Source organism: Chrysochloris asiatica, unplaced genomic scaffold (assembly GCF_000296735.1).
Source record: "Chrysochloris asiatica unplaced genomic scaffold, ChrAsi1.0 scaffold00244, whole genome shotgun sequence".
NCBI lineage: Eukaryota > Metazoa > Chordata > Mammalia > Afrosoricida > Chrysochloridae > Chrysochloris > Chrysochloris asiatica.
Window position 1 is genome coordinate 2,328,934 of NW_006408762.1, and position 8,764 is coordinate 2,337,697.

The 8,764-nt window shown below is 38.6% G+C and overlaps 1 pseudogene; it reads left to right on the plus strand.

Annotated features, from left to right (window-relative positions):
- The first annotated feature begins 1,726 nt into the window (after positions 1 to 1,726).
- On the plus strand, positions 1,727 to 2,155 carry LOC102841550 (annotated as a pseudogene).
- Positions 2,156 to 8,764: the final 6,609 nt, after the last annotated feature.

Sequence of the window (8,764 nt, forward strand, 5' to 3'; positions counted from 1 at the left end):
TTTTAATCTTGGTTTCCCTTGCATTATAATATAGAGTAGACACTGGAGAGGGAGAGAAACGAATAGTCAGAAACACCACACTAGAAGGCTTGTAAGTCTGTCTTCTGCCTATGACTGATTGGAATACCTGAAATGGGGCTACAGCGTACCCAGTGAACGAGGCTTTTTGTGGAGCCTTGGCAATACATAAAACTATAGGTAGAAACCAGAACCACATCCAGATCTCCAGAGATGAGAAATCTCTACTTGAAAGGACAAGCAGACCAGCCTGGAGTGGCTAGAAGAATAAAAGATACCTCTTGAAACAAAGACCTAAAGGAAAAATGGAGGCAAATGGACTGTTACTACAAGAACAAACAAATCGCTTCCCTAGGTGACATCAAGGCAAATGGCCAGGAACTCTCAATGCAAACCCCCTTCCAAGACTAAGATTCAACGGAAGTGCACTCTCTGATTGATGACCACACACATCACTGATGGGGAGAAGTGTGGTAAAAGCAGCAATGAAGCAGCAAACTAAGCCCTACAATGCTCAGTGAACTTCTGTGGACCCAGTTGGTAGCCTAGTTGGCAAGCAGTGTGAAGAGACAGGGAGACTCTTGGGCCCAGAGTCAGTGGCATGGCCACGGAGGACTTGAGAGGAGAGTGGAGCTACTGGGTGACGGGAAGAGAGGGCCTATGCACAGGAGTGCCCACACTTGCAGGTGATACCCACGTGACCTGGACCGGATGACTGGATGATCGGAGCTCAACCAGGAGAGGAAAGAAGAGAGGAAAAAAAAAAAAATAGTGAGCTGATACAGTCTGATGAACTTGACATATACCTATGGAGAAGCAACTCTAAAGAAGGAACAAATCCTTACAGCAAGAAACATTCACACACACAACCCCACACACACAGAGTGGACGGAGATGGGCAACTTGAACATTGGATACAAAAATGGGAAGCGGGGGACTACATAGGCAAAAAGTGACTGGCTTACAAGCTTTCAAGAGGGAACCTAGTGCTAGGGAACATGGCGTAAGGCAGAATCTCCAGTAGGTACTATTCAATCTGTCTGGGCGGAGCTGATGAAAGAAAATACAGATGGGTAACTCGTGATACTGTAGTAAATAATGCTTATCAGGATGGATTATGAGGGTTGGAAATGCAAAGGTAGACGTTTTATTACAAGGAAGGGAGTGATTAATTCTCCAGGATAGGAGCGAAGGTCTCTGACCTTCAACAGAGAAGAGCCGAGAGCGGGACCCTACCTAGAGAAACAGAGATGCCTGAGATAGAGACAGAGGCGATGACATGGAGTGATGAAGCTGCTGGGGACTTTGGACCCAGAGAGGGAAAGGGACTGTTGGCCAAAACCTGGGGAGGGGGGAAGGGAGGGGGAAGTGTAGGGGATGGGTTTCTAGGATATATACCCTTTGGGTGGTTGATGATGCATGGAGGGTATTGGAACCATAGCAGTGAGATGATATATGATGGAATGAATGTAAAACTAAAGTTATACCATGTAAACTATCATACAATTCACAATAAAACATTAAAAATAAATGAAATGGAATGCATAAACATCAATATCCTAGGTATTAATGAGCATAAACAGACTGATATTGGTCATTTTAAATCTGACAGTCATATGGTTTACAATGCCAGGATTGATAACTTGAAGAAAAATAGTAACATATTCACTATCAAAAAATGTTTTGCTTTGCCGCTTCTACTGCAATAATGAAGACCATTCTCAGCAACCAGACTGTGGACATTCTGGAGAATGTGGGCATCAGTCTGAAGGGCCATACCGTCATCATGAAGGACCCCCGGGGTAACCTGCGGAGGGATTTCAACCACATCAATGTGGAGCTCAGCCTCTTTGGGAAGAAAAAGAAGAGGCTTCGCGTTGACAAATGGTGGGGAAACAGAAAGGAGCAGGCTACAGTCCACACCATCTGTAATCATGTGCAGAATATGATCAAGGGTATTACACTGGGCTTCCGTTACAAGATGAGGTCTGTGTATGCTCAATTCCCCATCAACGTTGTTATCCAAGAGATCGGGTCTCTTGTTGAAATACAAAACTTCTTGGGTGAAAAATACATTCGTAGAGTTTGGATGAGTGCAGGTGTTGCTTGTTCAGTATCTCAAGCTCAGAAAAATTAATTCTTGAAGGAAATAACATTGAACTTGTAACAAATTCAGCTGCTTTAATTCAGCAAGCCACAGCAGTTAAAAACAAGGATATCCAAACATTTTTGGATGCTATCTATGTGTCTGAAAAAGGAACTGTCCAACAGGCTGATGAGTAAGATATAAAGCTATCCAGCTATGGAAACAAGGCCCGAGTGATTTCTAAGACCTACTGGTGGTATTTTTGATGTAATAAAATTTATCTAACCAAAAAAAAATTTTTTTTTCAAGATCTGTCTTGAAATACAATGTTGTCTGTGATAGGAAAATATCCATACAGCTAGACCAGTAATTAACATTATTATACAAATTTACACTCCAATAATTAAAGCCAGTGATGATGAAATTGAATAAATCTACCAACTTCTTCAATGTGAAACTGATAGAACATTGCAATCAAAATGTGTTGATAAGTACTGGTGATTGGAGAGCAGAGGTTGGAAACAAAGAAGAAGGATCAGTAATTAGAAAATGGTCGTAGAAATGATGCTGTAGATCAAATGATAGAATTTTGCAAGACCAATGACTTATTCATTGCAATGCCTTCTTTGAACAACATAAAAGATGACTTTACACATGGACCTCACCAGATGGAATACACAGGTGTTAAATTGACTATATCTGTGGGAAAAGATCATGGAAAAGCTTAATACCATCAGTCAAAACAAGGCCAGCGGCAGACTGCAGACAAGACCATCAATTGCTCATATGCAAGTTCAAGCTGAAGCTTGAACTTAAAGCAAGACCAGGGGAGCCAAAATACAACCTTGAATATATCCCAACTGAATTTATAAGACCATCTCAAGAACAGATTTGATGCATTAGACACTAGCGACCAAAAACCAGAAGAATTGTGGATTGCCATCAAAAACATCATACAAAAAGAGAGCAAACGTTCATTAAAATACAGGAAAGAAAGAAAAGACCAACATGCATGTCAGACGAGACTGAAATTTACTCTCCAATGTAGAGATGCTAAAACAAATGGAAGAAATGAGGAGGTAAAAAAGCTGAACAGAAAATTTCAAAGGGCAGCATGAGAGGACACTGTCGATTATTAGAAATGACATGTGCAAAGATCTTGAGCTAGAAATTCAAAAGGGAAGAACATTCTGAGCATGTCTCAAGGTAAGAACTGAAGAAAAATTCAAATCACAACCTGTAATATTGAAGGACTCCATGGGCCAAATATTGAATAATGCAGAAAGCATTAAAAGAAGATGGAAGGTATACACAGAGTCACTGTACCAAAAAGAAATGGTTGATTTTCAACCATTTAAAGAAGTACAAGCTGCAAGAGTAGAGATGTTGGCAGAGGCAATGGCATGAAGCAATAGAGTAGTATCAGGCTCTAAGTCCATGGCTGGTTGCCTACGTGCAGGAAACTGGCTTGCAGAATATACCCTTAGGATACAGTGTTGGAGGCACTCACTCATCTACTCCTCTTTGAAACGGCTGAACAAATATGTTGTATTTTTGTATGCTGAGCTGTATGCTGAGCAAATACAGAGAAACTGTGTTATATGAAGAAAAATGTGGCATCAGGATTGGAGGAAGATTCATTAACAACCTGTGATATGCAGATGATACAACCTTGCTTGCTGAAAGTGAAGAGGACTGAAAACATTTACTGATGAAGATCAAAGAGCACAGCCTTCGGTATGGATTGCATCTCATTGTAAAGAAAACAGAAATCCTCACCACTGGACCAATAAACAACATTCTTATCAACAGAGAAAAGATTGAGGTTGTCAAGGACTTTCTTGGATCAGCTATCAACACTCATGGAAGCAGCAGTCATGAAATCAAATGTCGCAGTGCATTAGGTAAATTTGCTGCACAAACCTTTTAAAATTGTTTAAGAGCAAAGATATCAGCTTGAAGACTAAGGTGCACTTGACCCAAGCCATGGTATTTTCAATAAACTCATATGCATGCAGAAGTTGGACAATGAATAAGGAAAACCATAGAAGAATTGATGTTTTTGAGTTACGGTGTTGGAGGAGAATGTTGAAAGTGCCATGGGCTGCCAAAAGAACCAATAGATCTGTTTTGGAAGAAGTGCAACCCGAGTGCTCCTTGGAGGCCAAGATGGCCAAACTTCACCTCTTATACTTTGGACATATTGTCAGGAGGGATCAGTCACTGGAAAAGGATATCATGTTTGGTAATGTGGAGGGTCAAATATAAAAAGGAAGACTCCTAACAAGATGGATTGGCCAAGTGGCAGCATCAATGGCCTCAAGCATGGCAACAATTTTGAGGCTGCCCCAGGATCGGGCAGTGTTTCAATCTGCTGTGCATAAGGTTGCTATGAGTCGGTACTGACTCAACGGCACCTAACAACAACAACAACAACAACAACAACTCATCTACTCCAAAAATTTGGAAGACAGCTACCTCACCAGATGATTGGAAGAGATCCATATCTGTGCCCATTACAAACAGAGATCACCCAATGGAGTGTGGGAGTCAACAATATTATTAATACCAAATGCAAGTACAATTTTGCTGAAGATATGAAAAAATGGCTGTAGCAGTACTTTGACAGAGAACTGTCAGAGGTCCAAGCCAGATTCAGACAAGGACTTAGAATGAGGGATATCATTACCAATGTCAGATGGATTTGGCTTAAAGCAGAGAATACCAAAAAGATTTTTACCTGTGCTTTATTGGCTATGCAAAGGCTGTGTGGATCATGACAAACTATGGATAACTTTATGAAGAATGGATATTCCAGAACACCTAATTGTGCTCATGAGGAACCTGTACACAGACCAAGAGACAGTCATTTGAACAGAACTAGGGGACTGAAAAATTTTAAGTTAGGAAAGGTTTGTGCCAAGGTTGTATTCTTTAACCATACTTATTCAATCCGTATGCTGAGAAAATAATTCGAGAAACTGTATTATATGAAGAACAACAAGGCATCAAAATTGGTGGAAACCTCAATAACAACCTGCAATATGCAGATGATACAACCTTGCTTACTGAAATTGAAGAGGACTTAAAATGCTTACTGATGAACATCAAAGGTCACAACCATCAGTATGGGTTGCATCTCAATGTAAAGAAATAAAACATCCTTACAACTGGACCAATAAATAACTTGACAAATGGAGAAAAGACTGAAGTTGTCAAAGACTTCATTTTGTTCGAATCCACTATCAACAATCATAGAAGTACCAGTCAGTAAATCAAAGGACATATTGCATTAGGCAAAGCTGCTTCAGAAGACCTCTTTAAAGTGTTCAAGGACAAAGTTTGAGGACTAAGGTACACCTGATCCAATTCATGATATTATTAGTAGTCTCATAAGCATGTTGGACATTCAGTAAGGAAGACTGTAGAAGAATTGATGCATCTGAATTATGGTGTTGGGGAAGAATATTAAAATTACCATGGGCTGCCAGAAGAACAAACAAATCTGTGTAGGAAGTCGTACAGCCAGAATGCTCCTTAGAAGTCAGGATGATGAGAATTCTTCTATCATACTTTGGACATATTATCAGGAGGAACCAGTCCCTAGGGAAGGACTTGAAGCTTTGTAAAGCAGAGGGTCAGCAAAAAAGAGGAAGGCCTCCAATAAGAGTGATTGGCACAGTGGCAGCAGCAATGGGTCAAATGTAGCAAAAATTGTGAGAATGGCAGGGGACTAGAAAATATTTCTTTGTGTTTTTCATAGGGTCGCTATGAGTTGGAACCATCTCGATGCCACCTAACAGTGCTCCTCAACATTCATGTGTGTGTTTGAAGCAAAGATAAATGCCCATGTTCAAGCATTGCCCATTAGACTCTTACATATTTGTGTATATATATATCTCCCCTTTACCACCCATACCCCTTCAGCCTACGTTTCGGTCCATTTATCTACCTTTAAATCATTGTTGCAGGGTTTGTGTATATGACAATATTTATCTCTGTCTCCTTTAGCCCTTGCACTCCTCCCTGTGTCTTCACCTGTATTCATCATTCTTCCTTCAACCTTCCTCTTCATGTATATTGCCTTCATCATCCCTTCCACCCTGGTAACCATCAAATAATGTTTCTTTTAGCGTGGAAAACTTGTCTTGACTCTTTATAATAGTGGTCTCATACAATATTTTTTCCTTTTGTGTTTGACTAATTTCATTCAGCATAATGTCCTCAAGGCTCATCCATGTTATGAGATGTTTCAGAGATTCATTATTATTTAATGTTGCACACTATTCCATTTTATGTATGTACTAAAATTTGTCTATCCATTATTCCACTATGGTCATTTAGTCTGTGCCCATCTTTTTCCCTTATAAATAGTGCTGAGATGAACATGGATGTGCATATGTATATTTGTTTCATATCTCTTATTTCATGGGATTATATACCAAGTAGAGGAATTACTGTGGCATATGGTATGGCAATTTCCAACTGTTTGTGGAAGCACCATACAGTTTTCTACAGTAGTTGCAACATTCTACAGTTCCACCAGCAATGGAAGAGGGTCTCAGTCTCTCTCCATAGCCTTCCCAGCATTTGTTGTTTTCTATTTGTTTGTTTTTTAAACTTTGCTATGATTGTTGGGGTGAAATAATATCTAATTGTTGTTTTGATTTGCATCTCCAATTGCTAATGACTGTGAACATTTCTTCATATATTTGTTGGCTGCCTGAATGTCCTCTTTGGTGAAGTGTCCTTTGCCCATTTTTCAATTGGATTATTTGTCTTTTTCTTATAGAGGTGTTATAGTTTTCTATAAATTTTAGAGATCAGTCCCTTTTCTGATATGCTATTGCAAAACATTTTTATCCAGTCTGTCAGCAATTTTTTTACTCTTTTGTTGAAACTTTTTGATGCACATTTTAGACATTCGCAGTCATCTATTTTGTATTCTTTTTGTGTGTTTTTATATATGTTATCTGTTTAAGGACTGTTATCACAGTCCTTAAGTTTGTTCCTGCTTTCATTGATGATCTTTTTATTTCTAGATTTTGCATTTAAGTCTTTGATCATCACTGAATTTGTTTTTGTGTACAGCTTGAAATATAGGTCTTGTTTCATTTTTCTGGAAATAGATTTCCAGTTTTCCCAGCACCATTTGCTGAAGAGACAGTCTCTTCCCCAATGAAAGTCAGATGGCTATATGTTGATGCATTTACTTCTAGGTTCCCAGTTTTGTTCCATTGATCTATGTATCTTTCATTTTACCAGTTGTAGGATGTTTTCACCACTGTGGTTGTGTAGTAGATTTTGAGGTCAAGAAGTGAGAGACCTCCAACTCTGTTGTTCTTCTTAAGTAATGTTCTGCTTATCTGAGGCATTTCTCTTTCCATATGAAAAGCTAGTGATTCTTTTTCCATCTCTTTAAAGAATGATGTTGGAATGTGGTTTGGGATAGCATTATATTTATAAATGGTTTTAAATAGTTTTGACAGTTTCACAACGTTAAATCTTCTTATCCATGAACATGGCATATTCTTCCATTTTTGTAAGTCTCATTTGGTTTCTTGTTGTAGTGTTTTGCAGTTTTATTTGTATAGGTTTTTTGTTTTTCTGTTTAGATTTATTCCTAAGTGTTTCATTTTTGAGGTGGCGATTGTAAATGATATTGCATTCCTGATTTCCTTTTCAGAGTTCTCTTTATTAGTGTAAAGGAATCTGAATTTTTAAAAATGTGATCTTATACCCTGCCTCTTCGTTTAATCTTTCAATGACCTCCAATCATTGTCTGTTCCACTGATCCACTATCTTTCATTTGCTGAGTCGTTGGGATTTTCTATCAAATAGAGAGAGTTTTACTTTTTCAATTTGAATGCCTTTAATTTCCCTTTTAGCTGGAAGACTAAGTCTTATAATATAAAATATAAAATATAAAATAGTAGTGGTGATAAAGGGCATCCTTATCTGGATCCTATGGACAAAGGGGATGTTTTCAGTTTCTCTCCATTGAACGTAATGGTGGCTGTTGGATTTGTAGGTTGTTATTGTTAAAGGTCATCAAGTCAGTTCCGACTCATAGCTGTGTAGGGTTTTCAAGGAGTGACTAGTGGATTTGAACCTTCAACCTTGCAGTTCAAACTGACCTTGTGGCAAGGTGCTTTTTCCTACATCAGCACACCAGAACTGGATTTGCATACATGTCCTTAATTATGTTGAGGCCTCCTGGTGTGGCACTGTAGAATCAGCACTGGACTGCACATTATAAAGTCAGCAGTTCACACCCACCAGTGGCCTTCGAAAACCCTATACATGGTTGCTATGAGTCAGAACCAACTTGTTACTTAACAGCAACAACAATTATATTGAGGCATTTCCTTTGTTTTCCAATTTTTAGTGTTTTTACCAGGAATGGATGTTGGATTTTATCAAGTGCCTTTTCTGCATCAATCGACATGATCGTATGGTTCTTTACCTTTGTTGTATTTTTGTGATGGTTTTTTTAAAAAAATGTTTTTCTAATATTGAAACTTCCTTGCATACCAGGTATGAATCTCACTTAGTCACATTATGTTATTTTTTTATGGTTTTGTATTCTATTGGCCAGGATTTTGTTGAGAATTTTGCATATATAGTCATGAAGAATATTGGTTTATAATTTTAGTGGTG